The sequence below is a fragment of the Pan troglodytes genome, chromosome 4 (genome assembly GCF_028858775.2).
Source record: "Pan troglodytes isolate AG18354 chromosome 4, NHGRI_mPanTro3-v2.0_pri, whole genome shotgun sequence".
Lineage (NCBI taxonomy): Eukaryota > Metazoa > Chordata > Mammalia > Primates > Hominidae > Pan > Pan troglodytes.
In genome coordinates this window covers 63,715,048-63,737,250 of record NC_072402.2, presented here as the reverse complement: position 1 = coordinate 63,737,250, position 22,203 = coordinate 63,715,048, and positions in this window count along the sequence as shown.

The following is a 22,203-nucleotide window of genomic DNA, read 5'->3' as shown; positions in this document are numbered from 1 at the left end:
ATCAGGAGCATTGTCCATGGGCAGTAATATTTTGAAAGAAATTTTTTTTTCCTGAGCAACATGTCTCAACATCGGGCTTAACATATTCACTAAACTGTGCTGTAAACAGATGTGTTGTAATTTAGGTTTTGTATTTCATTAGTAGAGCAGAGTAGATTTAAAATAATTCTTAAAGGTCCTTGGATTTTCAAAATGCTAAATGAGCACTGGCTCATTAGTGACTTAAAGTCACCAGCTGCATTAGCCCCTAACAAGAGATTCAGCATAGCTTTGGAGCCAGACATTGACTTTTCTTCTCCAGCTATGAAAGCCCTAGATGACATAAGCCTGTTTTATCTAAATTGAAAAGTTGTTGTTCAGTGTAGCCATTTTCATCAATTATCTTAGCTAAATCTTCTGGACAATTTGCTGTGAGTTGTACACTAACACTTGCTGCTTCATCTTGCACTTTTATGTTATGAAGATGGCTTCTTTCCTTAAATCTCATGAAACCACCTCAACTAGCTTCAAATTTTTCTTCTGCAGCTTCTCTCTCTCTTAGCCTTCATAGAATTGAAGAGAGTTAGGGCCTTGCTCTGGATTGAGCTTTGCCTCAAGGGAATGTTGTAGCTAGTTTGATCTTTTTATGCAGACCACTCAAACTTTCTCCATATCAGCAATAAGCTTCTTTTGTTTTCTCATCATTAGTGTGTTCACTGGAATGGCACTTTTAATTTCCTTCAAGAACTTTTTCTTTGGTTTCATAACTTGGCTGTTTCGTGCAAGCAGTCTACCTTTCAGCCTATCTTGGCTTTTGACTTGCCTTCCTTGCCAAGCGTAATTATTTCTATCTTTTGATTTAAAGTAAGAGACATATGGCTCTTGCTTTCACTTGAAAACTTAGAGGTCTTTGTAGGGTTGCTAAATGGCTTAATTTCAGCATTACTGTGTCTCAGGGAATAGGGAGGCCCAAGAAGAGGAACAGAAATGGGAAAATGGCTGATAAGTGGAGCAGTCAGAAAACATAACCTTTATCAATTAAGTTCACCATCTTATATGGGCGCTATTTGCAGCACTCCAAAATAATTTCAATAGTAACAATAAAGAATATTGGTCACAGACAAACATAACAGATATAGTAATGATGAAACATTTGAAATATTACAAGAAGTCTTAAAATGCGACACAGAGACATGAAGTGAGCACATGCCATTGGAAAAATGGCACCAAAAGACTTGCTCAGCACAGCGTTACCACAAATCTTCAATTTGTAAAAAAAACACACTATCTGCAAAGTGCAAGAAAATGATGTGTAATGAAATGAAGAATGCCTATATGGGCTAGGCTATAGGGCAACTGAAATTCTTATACATTGCTTGTAGGAGTTTAAAATGGTCGAGTCGCCGCCAGGTGCGGTGGCTCACGCCTGTCATCCCAGCACTTTGGGAGGCTGAAGTGGGCGGACCACGAGGTCAAGAGATAGAGACCATCCTGGCCAACATGGCGAAACCCCGTCTCTACTAAAAACACAAAAATTGGCTGGGCGTGGTGGCCTTCGCCTGTAATCCCAGGTACTCGGGAGACTGAGGCAGGAGAATTGCTTGAATTTGGGAGGTGGAGGTTGCAGTGAGCCGAGACCACGCCATTGCAGTCCAGCCTGGCAATGGATCGAGAATCCGTCTCAAAAGAAAAATAAAATAAAATAGTAAAAATAAAATAAAAATAAAAATAATTAAAAAAATAAAATGGTCCAGTTGTTGTAGAGAACTGTTTGGTAGTTTATTATAGAGTTAAATATACGTCTACTCCATGATCCAGTAATTCTACCTATAGGTATTCATTAAAGAGAAATGAAAACATAAAATCACAAAAAGACTTGTACAAGAATATTGGTAGCAGTTTTATTGATAATAACCAAAAACTGATCACTCAAATGTCCGTTAAAATATTAAAGGATAAAAAAATTGTAGTATAGTCATATGGCAAAATATACAGCAATAAAAAAGCACTACCTACTACATGCAACAACATGAATTAAATCTCATAAGCAAACATTATGTTCAGCAAAGAATGCGAGGCACAAAAAAGTACATACTCTCTGACTCAATTTGCTAAAGTCAGGCAAGTTTACAATAATACAAATTTAAAAGTGTTTGCCTAAGTGGTGGAAAGGTGGTGTATGGGAAGAGGGATGGTTAAATGGACTGGGAAGGAGTTTGAAGGAACTTCCCGGAGTTATGGAAATGTTCTACATCTTGTTTTAGGTGGTGCTTTCATGGATGGATAGAATAACCAAAATCTTAAAATCTGTGCATTTTTTACTTGTTAATTATATATCAATATAAAATGATTCCCAAATGGATTCTCATATGTTGGATTCCTATTGCATACCAGGCATTCTGCTTATGCCTTTAAAAGTGGTATCTATAAATAAGCCTATCAGTTCCTTATGGGAATGGGTATATAAATTTTTCTTATTTTAACATAGGAGGAAATTGGAACTCTGTAGATCAACTCCATGAAACTTATATGGTTAGTAAACATCGGAAATGTTATTTAAATCAAGGTCTAATGTCAAAACCCATGCTGTTCCTAAAATGTCACACTTGCATAGTCAATGCCACTTACAGTCTCTAACGACAAAATAAACAGACTTGGTAATTTGTGGGTGCAGTTGAAATAGATGGAGCTATGGAGAATGAAATTCAAAGACTGTGACTTGATGTCAGAAATTTTGTTTGTAAGAACCCATGTGTCATAGAGAGAAGCACAGAGGGATTCTTAGCATAATGCCAAACTTACAATGCCCATTATCTAAATAATTTGAATGTGAACTATTTTAAGAAACTGAGTTATTTAGTGCACGTGCCTGTTAGAATAAATCACTTTATAATTCTTTCATTTGATAGAATTACAACTGTCAAAAAGATTCAGACAAAAAAAGGTATTTTTTCTCCTTCAATTGTTCCCTGCTAAAATAGCATTTTACTAAGAGAAAACAACAATAGAAATATGGAGAACAAATATGACTTTTAAATACTACTGGAGTAAATGATATAGCTAGAGAGGCTCTCAGAGAGTATCTCTCTATACATGAGTTTGCCTTGCTCTTTATCACAGTATTCAATTTTTTTTTCGGTATCAGAGATCCATTTCTTTTAGGGTTTGATGATATTTTGCTCCTCACAAATACCTTACTGAAATGCAAATACCTCTCAGGAGTGAACCATTAAGCTTTATCAACAAAAACAGGAGTTTCCGGATAAGGAAGTAGAAAACAAAAAGCAATTATGTTAGTCAGGATAGGATAAGCTATGTTGTGGTAATAAATAAATCCTGAAATCCTGGCCGGGCATGGTGGCTCACACCTGTAATCCTAGCACTTTGGGAGGCTGAGGTGGGTGGATCACCTGAGGTCAGAAGTTCGAGACCAGCCTGGCCAACATGGTGAAACCCTGTCTCTACTAAAAATACAAAAATTAGCCGGGCATGGTGGGGAGCACCTGTAATTCCAGCTACTCAGGAGTCTGAGGCTAGAGAATCACTTAAACCTGGGAGGTGGAGGTTGCAGTGAGCCAAGATCATGCCACTGCACTCCGGCTTGGGCGACAAGAGCGAAACTGTCTCAAAAAACAACAACAACAACAACAACAACAAAAAAACTTGAAATCCCAATGATTTTCATAGCAACATCTATTTCTTGCTCGCAAAATTTCTGATGTAGGGTAGGTGACTCCACAGACACTTTTTATCCATGTACTAACATGGGGATCCAGGTTGTTTTTACCTTATTGTTTTATTCTTTTCCCTTTTTTTTTTTTTTGAGACAGAGTCTTGCTCTGTCACCTGGGTTGGAGTGCAGTGGCCCAATCTTGGCTCACTGCAACCTCCACCTCCCAGGTTTAAGCAATTTTCTGCCTCAGCCTCCCGAGTAGTTGGGATTACAGGCGTCTGCCAGCACACCCGGCTAATTTTTTGTATTTTTAGTAGAGATGCAGTTTTGTCCTCTTGGTAAGGCTGGCCTTGAACTCCTGACCTCATGATCCACCCACCTCTGCCTCCCAAAGTGCTGGGATTACAGGCGTGAGCCACCGCGCCCGGCCTTGTTTTGCCTTCCTTCTTAAAAGGTGGCATTCCAGCCGGCCGCAGTCGTCGCGCCTGTAATCCCAGCACTTTGGAAGGCCAAGACAGGTGGATCACCTGAGGTCAGGAGTTCAAGACCAGCCTGGCCAACATGGCAAAACCCCATCTCTACCAAAAATACAAAAAGTAGACGGGAATGGTGGCAGGTGCCTGTAATCCCAGCTACTCGGGAGGCTGAGACAGGAAATAGCTTGAGCCTGGGAGGCAGAAGTTGCAGTGATTCGGGATCAGACCATTACACTCCAGCCTGGGCAACAAGAGTGAAACTCTGTCTCAGAAAACAAACAAACAAACAAACAAAAGGTGGCATTCATGGCCTCTGGCAAAGAACGGTGAGCATCACCTTTATTCACATTATGTTGATCAGAACTCAGTATCCCTGTCCATTTTATGGAAAATGAGAAAATATTTTTCTACATGTGTAGGCATAGAAAATGATGTTATAAATACACACAACCTTCCACAGCAGAGTTATAGTGGTGAGAAAAACACAGAAAGAGAGGCTTGCAAATTCAAATGTGAATTTAGTCAATTTCAAAGAACATCTAGGATGGCTAATCTTGTATAAAAATGTAAACTTTAGAAACCACAGCTACCTCATTCCATATGTATATGTTCTCTTAGTGTATTCCTTAGACCTACAAGTGTCTACTGCCCTTTTGATTGTGCCATCTTGTTAACTCTCAAACCTTATCCTTAGGAGAGATCTGATGTGCTCTTTTCTATTAAGGCATAGGAAAGTCACCATCAGGACTGTGACCAAGCATACTTCCCTACTTTTTCACATTCCTAAGAAGTACATAGCTAGAATTATGTGGCATTCCCTCAAGTAACATGAACTTAAGAGAATGCTACTTATTTTAAATCTGTAAAACAAAAGCAACCAAAAAATCATTTTATTTGTAGATTCTGTATGCTCTATAAATCTCGTATTTTACAAGCTCCTTTGGATCATGAAAATAACTTCCTAAATGAAGACTCTGCAAGGCCTCTGCCCACCTGCTCCTGAGAACGTGCTCACCGCCTGCGGGCATCGCCTCCGCTCCCTGGAGACTCCAGGAGATCTCTGACCCATCAGGGGCAGGGGAGGGCATTGGTGGGGGGCTGGGGGCATGCGCGGGGAGGCCGGGGCTGGGCCCAGGGGCGGCCGCCGGCCCCTTCTTCTGTTTCTGGGGTGGGAGGGCTTTGGCAGGGCCCTTTTGGGGTGTGTGGCCCAACCCAGCCTGGGTGGTGCAGCCCTGAGGGCCCGGGCAGTGCAGGGAGAGCCCAGGTCTGCAGCCCTTGAGCAGCAGGTTTCATCATTCATTCATCCATTTAGTGGCTGTTTCCTGAAAAACCTCTGGGACTTCGCCCCAAACCTCCCTAGTCTTAGAGGGTAATGCACCCGGAGAGTGGCTGCTCCCGGGGCTGGAGTTCAGGGTAGGTGCAGTCAGCTCAGAGTCACCGCTGGGCAGTGCAGTCTGGGGAGACTTCCTGGAGGAGGTGGGATTGTCACTGTGCCCGAAAGCATTTGAGCCCCTGGACTCGGGACCCCTCGCCGCCCAGGGGCCTTGCTGGCCATCACTCTTCTCCCCCACAGTTTGTGCTGTCCCAGAAGAGCACAGCTGTTGAAATGTGCTCCCCATCTCCCCTGACAAGCTCCACCATCTTGCCCCATCCTCCCCTGCCAGCCCCGCGGGGGCGTGTGGGACAGGACACCCAAGTCCCGCTCCTTCCTGCCCTCAGCATCCCCTCTCAGCTTGTGCACACCAGAGGCTGGATCTGGAGGATGGGGCAGAGAGGCCTCCGGGTCCTGTTGTGGGGACAGCTGGCACCGGCCTTGGGCCTTCAGCGGGTGGTCCCACTGAAGCACGTGGCCTTCTCTGACCCCATGCCTGACTGTGAATGGGTGAGGCTCTGAGGACCACGGAGACCTGTCCCTCAGGCCCTGCCCAGGCCCTGCCCATCCCTCCTGCCTGGGGCTCTGGGGCTGGGTCGGTGAGAGCAGATCGGGCAGTATCTGGGGAGTCCCAGCTCTGCCCTCAACTTGCCCTGAGGTGACAAAGCCTCGGCTGAAGAGGAGTGGGACCCACTGGGTCTGCCGACTAAGCTGGCCTTCCTGCCTGCACCCATCTGTGTCTTGTGTGCCCCTGAGCTGGGGCAGTGCCCCCTGCCAGCATCCCAAGAACAGGAACGGGCCGCAGAGGACCAGATGTGACTGCACACGGGCCTGGACGCCAGCTTTTTCCCTCCCGCCTGCTTTCTCACCTGGAACCGTGGCCATCTCAGAGCAAATGGGCCCGTCTCGGGATTTTCTCACCCGCAGCTCAGGGAAGGCCCTCTGGGCTGCCTGCAGTGCACCGTGTGTCCAGCAGGGGGCAAGCGCCCGGCCCCGGAGCCGCAGCCCACTTGGGGCCGCGCAGGGTCCTCGCCCGACCTGTGTCTGAACACGCAGGAGCGGCCAGGCCAGGCAGTCCCAGCGCATTTTAATAGTGGAATGTAATTCCTGGGCAGCAGAAAAATGAAAGTGAGATCTATGAATTATTACAAATGCTCTCAATCTGCTGTGCCGTGCAGCGGGGCCCTGGGCTGGAAAGCCTTTTTTTCTCGTGTTTAAGTTGGCGTGGAAGATGAAATAGTCACAGAGACACAGTGGCCCCTCAAAGCTGTTATTGCCAGCTGTGTGTTTCCTGTAAACACTTTTCTGATTTATAACCTCACTCTGCTTTATAAATGGAAAAACCAGAAATGCCTTCAGGAGCAGCCTTTCACCGCCCAAGAGGCCTCTGCGTCTGCACGTGGCCGCCGGGGCAGGGTGCCGGGGCTTCTGGTCAGCCTTCCTTCCCAGGGCCAAGGCCTCCACCCAGGCCTGGCGCGAATGTGGGTCCTGGAAGGGTGACCCACGGTGCCTGTTTGCCTGGAACGGACGGGGTTTCCGGAACTCGGGGTATTCGATGCAAACCTGGCAGTTTCCCGGCAAGCTGCTTCCCTGGACTCTGGCGGTTCTTCTTTTGGTCGACAGACGCTGTGGATGGGTTTTCTGTTTGTTTTGGAAGGAGAGGAGGTACTCAAACATCCGGCGATTGTCTTTGCTGGCCTGTGTCCGAGAGGGGAAGCTGATGCCCGTGGCTGGAGGACCTCGCGTCGTACCTAGAGTCCCCTCAGGACGGCCGACTGCCAGCCATGGGCCACCCGGGAGCTCACCCCACAGCCCCGCCTCGGTGCCCACACCTGGACCAGGTGGCCATGGGGTCCCCAGGCCTCATGCAGTTGAGGGAAGGGACTCGCTGCAGCCTCCATGCTGGCGTCTGGCTTCAGAAAGAGGACAGAGGAAACGTTGGCCACTGACTCCTGATATCACAGTAACCCAGGGCGGCTGAGATGCTATCCTGCTCAATGGTGAACTGAGTCACTTGTCCCAAGTCCTGCAGTGACGCAGAGCCGTGCAGGTCCAACCCGGAGCAACAGAGCCCTTGGAGCAGGCGGTGTGGATGGCGGCCCCGTCACAGCCAGGATGCGGGGTCAGCTGGGGTGTGGGTTGTCAGTCTCCTGGAGTTGTCCGGGGTGTGGGTTTTCAGCATACTGGGGTTGCCTAGGGTTATTTGGGGAGTGGGTTGTCAGTGTCCTGGGGTTGTCTGGGATTGTCTGGGGTGTGGGTTGTCAGTGTCCCAGGGTTATTCTGGGTGTGGGTGTGGGTTTTCAGTGCCTCGGGGTTGTCTGGGGTGTGGACTGTCAGTGTTCTGGGGTCGTCTGGGGTCTGGGATGTGGGTTGTCAATGCCCTGGGGTTTCCTGGGGCGATGCCTCCCCTCCCCGGGGCAGATCTTCGTAACATCAGGAATTCGCAGGCACATGTGTCTGGGCGTTGGGAAGCAAACAGTCTGTGCACAGTCTGTGCTGGATTTGCTCTGCGGATTCTTGAATTACCTGGAGAATACGAGCTTCCTGAAAAAAAAAAATTAAAAAATTAAAAAAAAAACTTCCTAAAGAAAGAGACATAAAGAGAAGACAAAGCAAACTGACTATGAATAAATCACAATCTTAATTAATATTTGTTTTCTTTAAATATTCTTTACAGGAAAGTTATTTTCCAAGTTTTCTCATCAGAACTTGCAACAATGATGACATGCATCACTGAGAAATCAAGAGATGGAGAATAAAATTTTTCTTTGTGTTTGAAAATTACCTTTATGAAAATTAAATTACACGGTTTTTAATATCCGGTGGATTAAAAAAGAAACCAAAAAGGAAACAAAAAATTTTTTGAGACAAATGAAAATGGAAACACAGCATGTCAAAACTCAAGGGGTGCAGCAAAAGCAGATCTAAGAAGGAAGTCTATAGCAATAAATGACCACATTAAGAGAAAAAAAGATCTTAAATAAACAACCTACCTTTACACCTTAAAGAACTAGAAAAAAAAAACTAAGCCCAAATTCACCAGAAAGAAAAAATAATCATAAATATTAGAGGAGAAATAAATTAAATGGAGACTAGAAAAATAATAGATCAATAAAACTGTGTTTTCTGAAAATACAAACAAAATTAGCAAACCTTTAGCTAAACTAAGAAGAGAGAAGATTTAAAGAAATAAGATAAAAAATTAAAGAAGAGACAATCCAACTGATTCCACAGAAATAAAAAAGATCGTAAGAGGCTATGATCAACTATGAACAATTATATGCTGTAAACTGGATAATCTAAAAGAAATTGGTAAATTTCTAAAAACACAGGTTACCAAGACTGAATCATGAAGACAAAGAAAATCTTAACAGACTAATGATGAGTAAGGGAATTAAGTAATCAAAAACCTCCAAAAAAGAAAAGCCCCATAATTCATGGCTTCACTGGTGAATTCAACAAAACAGTTAAAGAATAAGTGACATCAATCCTTCTAAAACTCATCCAAAAAATTAAGAAGAAGAGAACACGTCCAAACTTATTATATTAGGCCTTCATCACCCTGATATCAAAACCAGACAAAAACACTATAAGAAAAGAAAATTACAGGCCAATATTCCTGATGAACATCATCGATGCAAAAATCCTCAACAAAATATTAGCAAACTGAATTCAACAGCATGTTAAAAGGATTATACACCATGATCAAGTAGGATTTTTCTCTGGGATGTAAGGATATTTTAATGTATGCAAATCAGTAAGTATGATTACACCATATGGATGGAATAAAGAAAAAAATCCTATGATTTTTTCTGCAATAGATGCAGAAAAAACATTTGACACAATTCAACATCCTTTCATGAAAAAAACTGTTAACAAATTAGGTATAGAAAGAATGTACCTCAGCATAACAGAGGCCACATATGACAGGCCCACAATGAACATTATACTCAACGGTGAAAAGCTGAAAGCTTTTCCTCTAAGATAAGGAACAAGATGAGGATGCCCAATCTTATCACTTCTATTTAATGAAGGACTGAAGGCAAGAAAAAGAAACAAAATGCTCCAAATTGGAAAGAAGTAAAGTTGTCTCTGCAGATGATATAATCTTATACATAAAAACCTTAATGCTCCACCAATAAAATGGTTAGAACTAATTAACAAATTCAGTGAAGTTGTACAATACAAAATCAACAGTGTGTTTCATTATAATGTTTCTGTATACTACCAATGAACTACCCAAAAGAGAAATTTTAAAAAAATGCTATTTCCAATAGCTTCACAAAAATACAAATAGATTTAACTGAGGCAGAGAAATATCTGTATAATGAAAACTGTAAAACATTGATTAAAAAATTGATGAAGACACAAATAAGTGGAAAGATATCCTATATCCATAGATTGGATGAATCAATATTGTTAAAATATCTGCACTGCCAGGTACAGAAAGACAAATGTTGCATGTTCTCACTTATTTGTGGGATCTAAAAATCAAAACAATTGCATACACAGTGAGAGAGAATAGAAGGATGGTTACCAGAGGCTGGAAAGGGTAGTGGATGGGGGTAAGTGGATACGGTTAATGGGTACAAAAAATTAGTTGTAAAAAATGAAGACCTAGTATTTCATAGCACAATAGAGTGACTATAGTCAATAATAATTTAGTTCTACATTTTAAAATAGCTAAAAGTTATTTAGTTATTTACAAACTGGGCTGTTTGTAACACAAAGGGTAGTTGTTTAAGGAAATGAATATCCCATTTTCCATAGAGTGATTAGTACACATTGCATGCCTGTGTCAAAACATCTCAGGTATCCCCAAAATACATACACTTACTACGTACTCACAAAAATTAAAAATTAAAAAAAAAAGAAAAATTCCTGTACTATCCAAAGCAATCTACAGATTCAATGTAATTCCTATCAAAATTCTAGTGACTTTTCCACGAAAATAGAAAAGAAATCCAAAATTCATGTAGAACCACAAAAGATCCCAAATAGCCAAAGCAATCTTAAGCAAGAAGAACAAAGCTGCAGGCATCACCCTACCTGATTTCAAAACATACTACAAAGCAATAGTATCAAAAATACATAGTATTGGTATAAAAACAGACTCATAGACCAGAGCAACAGAATAGAGAGCCCAGAAATAAATTCATGCATTTACAGTCAAATGATCTTCAGCAAAGTTGCCAAGAATACACAAGGAGGGAAAGGGCAATCTCTTCAATAAGTAGTGATGGGAAAACTGGAAATCCACATGCAGAAGAATGAAATCGATCCATATTTCACAATACATACAAAAATCAACTCAAAATGAATGAAAGACATAAGTGTAAAACCGAAAACTGTAAAACTACTGAAAAAAAAAAAAGGAGAATAGCTCCACATCATTTTTATGAAAAAAAAAAAAAAAACCATAGGGGAATAGCTCCATGTCATTTTTATGGGCACTGATTTTTTTGGATGTGACCCAAAAAGCACAGGAAATAAAAGCAAAAGTAGACAAATGGGATTACATCAAACTAACAAGCTTCTGCACAGCAAAGGAAACAATAAACTGTTTGAAGGGATCACCTATGGGATGGATGAAAATATTTGCAAACCATACATCTGATAAGGGGATAATATGCAAAATACATAAGAAATTCAAATGACTCAATAGAAAGAAAACAAATAACCTGATTTAAAAACTGGTAAAGGATCTCAATGGATATTTTTCAAAAGAAGACAAATGGCCAAAAGGTATATGAAAAAATGCTGAACATCACTAATTATCAGAGAAATGCAAATTAAAACCACAATGAGATATCACCTCACACCTGTTAGAATGACTATTATGAAAAAAGTAAGTGTTGGCAAGGATATGGAGAGGAGGGAATCCTTGTACACTGCTGTTGGAAATGTAAATTAGTACAGCCATTATGGAAAATACTATGGAGGCTCCTCAAAAATTTGAAAATAGAGTTACTATATGATCCAATTATCTTATTTTTGGATATGTATCTAGAAGAAATGAAATCAGTATGCTGAAGATATATCTGCACTCCCATGTTGGCTGAAGCATGATTCAAAATAGCCAAGCTGTGAAAACAACCTAAGTGTTCATCAATGGATGAATGAGCTGCATGTACAATGAAATACTATTCAGCCTTTAAAAAGAAAGAAATCTTATTATTTGGGAAAGCATACATGAACCTACAGGACATTATACTAAGTGGAAAAAAAGACAAAGAAAGACAGATACTGCATGATGTCATTTATTTGAGGGATCTAAAAAAGTCAAACTCATAGAAGCATAGTGTGGTTGCCAGGAGCCAAGGTGGGGGTGGGGCAATGAGGAGATGTTGGTGAAAGGGTACAAAGTTTCAGTTAGACAGGGTAAATAAGAGTGTTCTCTTATACAGCATGGTGACTACATTTAATAACAATATATTGTATACTTTAAAGTTGCTAAGAGATTAGATCTTACATGTTCTTACAACAACAAAACTATGTGAGGTCATGGATATATCAATTAGCTTGATTTAACTATTTCACAATGTATATTATATCAAAACATCACGTTATATACCATATACATACAATTTTTATTTGTCATTTATATGTTAATAAAAAAATAAGTAATCTGAGTCTTTAAGAAAAAAAATTATCTTTACAGGCTAAGTTTTCAGTTTATCAACAAAAAGAAAGATTTAAGCAAAACTTTTACTTATCTCTGGAATATCTTTTTATCAAGATAAGGAGATGAAAGATAAATTCTTCATGGAAACCAATTTCAAAAGGCTATACCACTCTTTTACAGGAAATACTGTTTCACACCATTATATGTAATAAGAATTGATTGTCACCAGCTCAGTTTGGTAATATAGTTGCAATATAGTTGCAATAATTACCTCTGACACTGTCACAAGCATCAAAATGTTTAACAAATATTTCACAAATGTAGTGAAGATAATTCTAATAAGTGATTTTTCACTATATTTCTTTGTTATTTGATAACTGTAGCAAAATGCCAGGTGATTCTCATTACCATAGAAGTCAATTGGCAGGTGACAAATAATTTTTACAAAGTTATTGAATCAATGTCAGAATCAGAGTAAAAAAAATTGTGATGGACTTGCTTTGAGTAGTACAACTGATTGTTTCTGACGTCATTGCTTTCCAAGTTTGAGGTTTAAATAAATAATAGAATCGTAAGGGTTAGAGAAATGGCCTCAAAATTAAAAGGCGAGATTTATATGCATTCTGAATAGAAACCAGAGGAAACTGGAGAAACCACCACCATTACAGCAACATCCAGCTTTTGATTACTTATAATCATAACCATTTGATTGCTATTTGATAGAAATAGTCTTTTACAGCAAGTCAATTTGATGAAAAATTCCCGTCACATTGAGTATTTCTTTCAGGACACGTGGCTTTGATGACTTTGATCCCCTTTCTCTTTCTTTTTGTCTTGGTGGCCATGATGCAATAATCTGTAAGAATAGGGAGATGATGAGGCTGAATAGAGCAGCTGTATGATTGACCATCACAGTGGTCAGAATCCAGAGGACCCAATCAGCTCACTGGGGTGAGGATTAGCACGCAGGAACTGCTGATTGATGGGCACTGCCTCTTCTCAGCTCCAACACAACACGACTAATCCTGCAACCATGACATCTGAAATATGAGATTGTGGAATGAACATGACCTGAAGTGAGGGTGCTTTCCTGAAGGAAAGAGAAAATTAGGGAGAAAGAAAAAATAGTCTTGATTATAAGCACTATGATTAGGACCATGATAACCACAGCTCAAACTGAACCATAAAAGGTATTTGGCTTTTTTTTTTTAAACATATGAGCACGGCAGATGCCGCTTTGACTTGCCTCAGCAATAGCCTTTATTCGGTGTTAAGTCTAGCCTCCTTATATACTTAGCAATTTAAATGTGTTGAATAAGATTTTTAAAAGAAAAGGATACTTAGTACTCAAGAATATTAATACATGTGTTTCCTAAAGGTTACAGGGAAAAAAGATAATGTCCCAGTTGTATGTTCTGAACTAGTACAAGTTTAAAGTTAAGCTAAACGCAGTTTATCTTCTTGTTAAGAACTCAATGCTTGGCACACATTAGGATAAATCGTGTTATTTCAGGTCAGTATCTCCCCGGAAATCGTTTTTCCAACCCCACCTGCAAACACACAACTTTCTCTATTCCCCAATACCGCACATTTCATAAATGGAGAATTATCTTACTCTAATTTAAATCAAACTGGTAAGCATACAAAGTTGGTATTTCTACTGTTTTTGTCTAATAATTCCCTCCTGGTGTGAGTTTTAATATGTGGGAAGTAGAGAGGAAGGGGGTTAGATTTTGGAGTCAGTTAAAGGAGAGAAGGAAGTCAACAAAACAAAATTTTGCTTTCTTTAGTTTTTTTCTAAGCACATGATTTTTGGTATTGTTTTAAGAAGACAAAGGACTGATACCATAAAAGTCCGTTTGAATATTTTAATTCCAAACATACAATTTCTAGATCTACCAAATGCTAATCAATGTTGGGAATAAATTCATAAAATAAGGGAGTAAACTCCTAGAATGAGAATATTTTTTTTTTAGTGCAGAGAAGGGATTTTTAAGGTAGAATGTGAGTATGTTTTCAGCACCATTTTTTTTAAACATGGGAAATTAAATTATCTGGAATTTGGTCACAGAGGAGCAGCTTGTATGCAAACTAAGTCAAGACTATTTCTCAATAATTTTCTAAGTGTTATTTATAAGTGGAACACACAAAAGAGAAAATGGTCCTTATCTTCTCAGATCAACTCCTCAGATATACCACATTTTCCACGGGCAAGAAGTCATTCTGGCTGGGTGCAGAGGCTCAGGCCGGTAATCCCAGCAACTGGGGAGGCTGAGGCAGGAAGATCACTTGAGCCCAGGAGTTTGAGATCAGCCTGGGCAAAATAGAGAGACCCCATCTCTTAAATAAAAAAAGAAAAAGACTGTACCAGAAGCAGTCTTCATGGCAGTGAGAGGAGCACAGTGCAAAATGAGAGACATAATGAGTGACAAGGCTTTGTATAAACCTAGAGGCTATGTTAAGAATTATTTTGCTTTTGTTTTAGTTTTAGTTTTTTTTTTTAATTCCAAGAACACTAGTACATTGTTTAACATTTTTTGTTTGTGTTTAAGGAAGAATATGGGTCAGATTTGGGTTTTGGAAAGATAACTCTGCTGATGCTGAGGTAGGTAATTCATTAAAAGGGAGCAAACGTACATAAGGGAAGAGTGTTTGGGATATTATAATAATCAAGGAGGAAGATGTTGCCTACTTGGACTAGGCTGGTGGCAGTAGAGATGGAGAGAAGGGGATAGATTTGAAAAATACTTAGGGCATAAATCAGCAGACTTTGGAGCTGGAGTTGATATAAGGGTGTGGGAAGACTTCAAGGGCAAATTAGAGGTGCTTGTGATTTCAAAGAGGGACTGTTAGATGAAGTTTGAAGGTGGGGATGGGGAAAGAAGATCCTGAGTTTAGATCCAGACACCTTGGTGTTGAGGTGCCTATAAAGGTTCAAAGAAGACATACAGAGCAGGGACTTGTTTGTACTCATCTGGAACTTAGAGAAGTAATCCAAACCAAAGATAATGCTTGTGATTCAAATCTTACAGACAAATCATAGCAGTGGGAATGAATGATACAATCCGTGGAATGAAAAGAGAAGAGGGTCACATATTGAGAGACTTCATTACTTCATGCCTGGATAAAAAGGGAATGAACTTGGAAAAAAGTCTGAGGAGAAGCACGCAGACACATAGGGAGAAAACTCTTACATACCAGAAACCAAAAGAAAAGAGTATCTTAAAAAGTAGCAAGAAGTCAAAATGTCAAACACATCTGAGAAATCAAGATTCAATAGTGTGCATTGGATTTACTGACATATATAGTCCACTTATGGCTTTGGGGAGAGGGAGAAGAGATTCGTTTATGACGTGGGTTGTTGGATGAGATACATTCTAAGGTCCCTTTCAACTGTTAGATTTGTTAAATTTTTGTCATGAAAGATACATTTCCAAATTATTTTATGGTAAGATTTTTAAGTCACTTGCACCTTCAAAAATGTTTTCTAAATTTGGGATAATATTTATTAGAAAAAAGTGCAAATTTGTGTAAGAATGTTCATAACTTTTCAAAGACAATGGTTAAAGTGAAAATGTTAATATCTTTTGTTTTCATATTAATAAAATCTCCAGCTGGGCTGCTTCTTCCTGTAAACAACAATTCACACAATGTTCAAATTGTAATCCAGTTCCAATCTGGAGTTGGTCACACAGGAGCAGCTTGTATGCAAACTAAGTGAAGATGGAGGTTAGACCAGTTCTTGCTCATAAGAAATGCAGGAAGACTCAGGCATCAGGGTCCTCGAATCTCACTGTTGAGGGAAGCTGAATGAAGATGATTTTAAACATCTTTATTCTTTACTTAATCTGGGAAATCAATGGAAAATATCAAATTCTGGTCACTGTACTAAATTACAGTTCTTCAGAAATGAGAGATAGTTTCCCACTGATACATTTGTTTAAGGCTTGGAAAATCTTAATAACATTTGGGACATTGTCAGAGATTGCTTTCTATTGGTAAATAGCAGCAAGGGTCTATTCTTGGCTTGGTAACTGATTGGAGGCCTGATTTGCAATGTGGCTCCCACCATGCTTTATGCTATAATTTCTCTGCCTATAAAATGTGTTACTTACACTCATCTCCATTGCAGAGTTCTGTGGATGCAGTTATATCAATGATGGTCGTAGATAAATAGTTATAACAATTCAAAGTCTATCTTAAAACATAAGCATCTATAATTCTCTTTTCCAGGTTGACCCTCTTAAGAGTGTCAGGTGGCTGGATTATAATTGTTTTCTCTATGGCTTCTTCATGGAGTATACCTCCAGAATTTCTGGATCTTCAGTTCAGTTAGATGCCCTTGCAAGTAAAATGATTATTCTGTCTTTCTGCTGAGCACGAATGTCACAACCCGCACCTGCTCTGTGAATAGCAAGTCAACAACGGGAGCTGCCTTTCACTCTTCCCTTTGTGCCATTGCTGGTTGTCCTCAAAGAGCTTTTGCTTAGAGGATTTGCATGGGTTTACCTCTCTTTCTCTTGGCTACTCCCTGTGATTCCTCTCATCAGTGGTATCTTAAATCTGTACTCTCAGCAGTTTTTTCTCCTACAACTTCCAAAGGAAACTCTGGGCAACTGTCTGTGGCAGTGGCAGCTCTGCTTTTCATAGCTTCTCAAACTAGTAGTTTACTCTCGGAGTCAGCTTCCCTCGACTGTGAGATTCCATGACCCCGATCCCTGGGTCTTCCTGCATTTCTTATGAGTGAGAACCGGTCAAACCTATTGAGTTTTCTGCTCTTGGTCCTCCCTAGTAGTTACTTACACTGCCAACCTGTGCAGGGTATCTGGCAACCCTTTCTCCCTACATGGCAGTTCTTGGCTAAATCCCTAACCAGTTAGGTAACTCAGAATCACTCTCAGTTATATCTGGAAGTAATAACAAAAAGGTCCTTCTAGAGCTCTTGAAATGGTTTAATGGCTACATTCTCTTAAAAATGGTCCTTCCAAGTTACTCATTGAAAATCCTCCTAGGGGTGGGGAGAAAAAAACATCTTCAGTACTTCCTACATAGTCACTCTCTTGATTTTCCTATTACACTTACCTGTGTCCTAACATTAGTTTACTAAGGGCAAGTTTTCTTAGTCATCAATATTCTTTCAAAAGGCAGAGTTTGGACAACTTCCAGGCAGTGTCCCAATTCAGTATAGAGAGGTCTTAAAAACTGTCCCAGCAAGAGAATCTGCTTCACAGGCCATTTGATAATAATACACGATGTGGCTTAGGAATAGTTCTGGATATTCTGCAGTGCAATACAAGGAAGATGGCATAGCATAGTAGCTGAGTATGAGATCTGACATTAGAATAACCTGTGCTAAGTTTCTGCCTCTTTTATTTACTGAGCATGTAACTTTGGGGAAGTGAGTTTACTTTACCAGGTTCTGGTAACCTTGTCTGTAAAATGAGGTGATAATACCTGTCTTACATGGATGTTACCAATAGCCTATAGTAAGCAGTCCACACATTTTAATGTTGTAAGTTTTCCCACAGTACTTGCAATTGAACAGTTTCCTAAAAACCATTCTGATCTTCCTCATGAGTCAAAAAGTGAATCTAATAAATCAACCTGGTAACTTTAATGCAATTTAAATGGTCCCTTTAGGTAATGCTTGCTTTCCTTTGATAAAAATAATCAGTTTCTCAGAGTTCCACTCTCTTCCCTGCATCCCTCCAAGATGGCATCAGATATGTGAAGGTGGTAAAATGAACTATGTCCTCATCACAGTAGAGAAGAAAAGGTCCAGAGAGCCATGTACTTTTCTCTGGTCTCCATGGTGATGGCTTTCTGGATCCTGCTTGTCCTGCTGATATCCTAGCTCAGGTCTGGGCATTTGCTGGCCTTTCTCTAGGTTTCATTATTTCCCTGTGGAGCACCCCACATGAATCAGCCTTACCTTGGATCTTGCTTGCACTCTGGGCACCCTTGAACTCCTCCAGTGACTTCTGGGCTTAAACCTAGAAAAGGGAACTGCATGTCTTCTTCCTTATCTCTCAAGGTCAGAAAGGACAGACTTCTCCTGTACCTCCTCTAGATCCTGACTTCCTTGTTCACAGATTCAGCCTTGTGACTAAAATCTAATGCCAGGTTCGATGTAGATATCAATTTGAAAATTACTTATTGGTAAAGGAGCCCAAATTGGGAGGTGTCTTAGTCCCTTTGCATTGCTATTTTAAAAAATTCTGGCCGGATGTAGTGGCTCATCCCAGCACTTTGGGAGGCCAAGGCAAGCAGATCTCTTGAGCCAGGAACTCAAGACCAGCCTTGGCAACATGGCAAAATCCCATCTCTACACAAAAAATAAAAAAATTAGCCAGGTGTGGTTGTGCATACCTTTAGTAGCAGCTACTCAGGAAGCTGAGGTAAGAGGATCTCTGGAGCCAAGGAGGTCAAGGCTGCAGTGAACTGTGATTGCACCATTGCACTTCAGCCTAGGTGACAGAGCAAGACCCCCCCCCCTTTTTTTTTCAAATACAACGACAATAAAAACACTTGAGGCTGAGTAATTTATAAAGAATGATTTGGATCATGGTTTTGTAGGCTATACAAGAAGCACAACACCATTATCTGCTTCTGGTCAAGGCTTCAGGGATATTCCACTCATGGTAAAAAGTGGAGGGGAGCAGGCATCATATGGCAAGAGAAAAGGAAAAGGGGAGGAGGGGAGGTGCCAAACTCTTTTTAGCAGCCACATCTCATGGAAACTAACAGTGAGAGCTCACTCATTCCCTCCAGAAGAACATCAAGCCATTCATGAGGGATCTGCTTCTATGACCCAAACAACTCCTACTAGGACCCATTCCAACACTGAGGATCAAATTTCAACATGAAATTTGGAGGAGGAAAATATCCAAACTATATCAGGAGGTATTTCAAAATATAATATCTTTTTTATTCTTTTCCTATTAGACTTCCAGTTTCCCATATCAAACTTCCAAGAAGGTGGATTTTAGGTCTCTAAATCAGATCTATTCCTCTGTTCATCTCTGGTTCCTTCAGACTTGACCAGATAATTCTGGATATTAATGGGAATGTCTGTATCCTGCCATAAAAGTTGTTACATCCTACAATCTTAATTCTTTCCCAGCAATGAGCCCATTTCTCTTGCAACTGAAAAATTGTAGAGTCAGGAAGAAACCTCTGGAGGATTGGGTATTAACAGTGGGAGAGGTGAGTGGTATCTCACCTAAAGGCAACAGGAGTTGTAATCTGGCTACTAGCTTTTTCTAGGACTTCTTTCTCTCTTTGTCTCTAAATTGAGAGAAAAATAGCTGAACTGATCTGGGTACTTCAGGATCACATGATTCCTGCCTGGATGTCTACATTATTAATTATGGATTTTCTTTCTGAGTTGGCTAATAAGGTTTTAAAAATGTTTACTGGTCTCAATTTTATGTCCCAAGTTTTCATGATAGAATTGGGCTTCCCTCTGTTGAGTCAAAGGAGGGAGATTAAAGATGACTTTTCATTACCTGACCCTTTCTTTCTTCAACTGACTATCCCTTATCTGCTGAGCATTACATGTCTTTCGCAGAGCTACCGCCTTGATTTCAAGTTGATTAAGTAAAGATTTGAAATTAGTCCAAAGTGCAGACTTTTTCTGCACTTTGGTAAATATTTTCAAAAGAACAAACGCAACAGCTTTCTTCAGCACTTTGAAATTCCTGCTTTCTCCCAAGTATTGTTTTTTTTTCTTTCCTATTCACCTTTGTTGGTTTTTTTCCTTGTGTTCAACTGTATACACTTGAGATCAGAAGTCAAACATTGTTGTTTAGTACATGAATCAATGGGTACTTCACTTGGTTTCCTAATGAGAATTCACTCAAGTCTAGGATAGAATTTTGAAAGCCACCTGCTGTTAAAATTATTTGCAAAAGTCTAAGTAGTTCCCTTACAGCAAAGTTTAACAGAACTCCTAAAAATGCTGGGAAATTTTTCATTAATAGTTATGATGGAGAAAACTTGTAGCATTCCTAGTATATGCCTAATAAGGCCACCAGAAATGATGCAATGTCTTTTTCTCCTTATTTCTTGATGTTTGGGCAAGAATGCCAAGGTTCTCAATTTGATTGAGTCAAAGAGGTGAGGTATAGAAAAACCTCACAGATTGTATAGTTAACCTTGAACCAAGTAATGACTGTCAGACCAAGTCAGTGAAAAGGTCATCTGATAGTCATAACCCCACTTATTCTACATTTGGAGTACAGTAAAGTATGGCTCTCACAGCCAAATGTTCCTTGTGAATGAGAACAAATCATAGAAGACATAAATTCAGGACAGAGATCCAATTTCCTCCCCAGTATCTACTTCCATCTCCAGGAATAGGGGAATGGTCAGATAAAGCATGTAGATTAAAGTGCAAGTATTTTTTGGAATATAAAAATTCATTTCTGAGAGTAGGAGTGTTGCCAGATAATGCCCTGAAATATTTATGCACTTTCTTTTTCCACTACCTAGTCAGAGTCATACAGTGCCTCAAGGCAAAGTATAAATAAAAATAAATAATAAGCTAAATTTAAAATAAGACAATAAAAAAGCAAGAAATAACCTGTCTTAGTCCATTTTGTGTGGCTGTAATAGAATACCACAGATTGGGTAATTTATAAAGAGAAGCAGTTTGTTTGGCTTATGGTATAGAGCTTGGGAAGTCCAAGATCAAGGTCAGGCCTCTAGTGAGGGCCTTCTCACTGCGTCATCCCATAGCAAAAGGTGAGAGAGCAGGAGAAAGGGGACCAAACTTCATCCTTTTATCAGGAACCCATTTCCACAATAACAACATTAATCTTCACGAGGGCGAAGAACTCGTGACACAATAACCTCTTATTAGGCCCACCTCCCAACACTGTTGCATTGGGATTAAGTTTCTGATATGGTTTTGATATTTGTACCCTCCAAATGTCATGTTGAAATGTGATCCCCAATGTTGGAGGTGGGGCCTAGTGGGAGTTATTGGATCACGGGGATGCATCCCTCATGAATGGCTTAGCAGCATCCCCATGGTGATAAGTGAGTTCTTGCTCAGTTAGTTCATGTGGAATCTGGTTGTTTAGGAGTCTGGGACCTCTCTGTTCTCTCTCTCTTGCCCTCTGTCTCTCTTGCCATGTGGCATGCTGGCTCCCCTTCACCTTCCACCATGACTGTAAGCTTCCAGAGGCCCTCATCAGAAGCAGATGCCAACACCATGCTTCCTGTGCGGCCTCCAGAACCATAAGCCAAAAAAGAATCTCTTTTCTCTATAGATTACCCAGCCTTGGGTATTCCTTTATAGCGATGCAAGAATAGACTAATCCAGAGAATTGATACTGAAGAGTGGGGCATTGCTATAAAGATTCCCAAAGATGTGGAAGTGGCTTTAAAACTGAGTAATGGGCAGAGGTTGGAGAAGTTTGGAGGGCTCAGAAGAAGATAGAAAGTTCAGGGAAAGTTTAAAACTTCTTAGAGAGGGGTTAAATGGTTTTGGCTGAAGTGCTGATAGAAATATGGACATTGTGTTTTCTTTTTCCAAGATGGTGGATACGAGGCAGTGTTAGAGTGCCTCTCCCACTCGGAAGGAGAGAAGCATGAAGAGATTCACACTGTGAACTTTTGTTCCAAGAACTACTGCAGGAATTTACCAGGAAAACTGAAAGAATTTACACATCCTTTAAAAGAAGTAGCATGCCAAGGCAAACTCTGTGAGACAGGCAAAAAACTGTGAGTTCCCAGAGTGGAAGATGGGGAGAGCCTGCCCTTGAACATACATCCCCACTGAGGAATCTGAAAATCCACATCACAGGAGAAGGTTTCAACCTTACCTACAGCTGGAATGAATTAGAGAGTGGCATGAAATATAAAAAAGTAGAAGCATCAGTGGAAAGAATCTTGTAGGTATTCCCAGTCTCCAGCTGGAGCCCAGGGAAGCCATCCTTGACTATATATCACAGGGATCCTTGGAGAAGGCAGCCAGTGAACTTAAGGAGGGGTTGCAGGGTGAAAGAAGCTCCCAACTAAATTTTGTGATAATTTTGAGTGGGCATGAATTCCCTTAAACAGAACCCAGGGA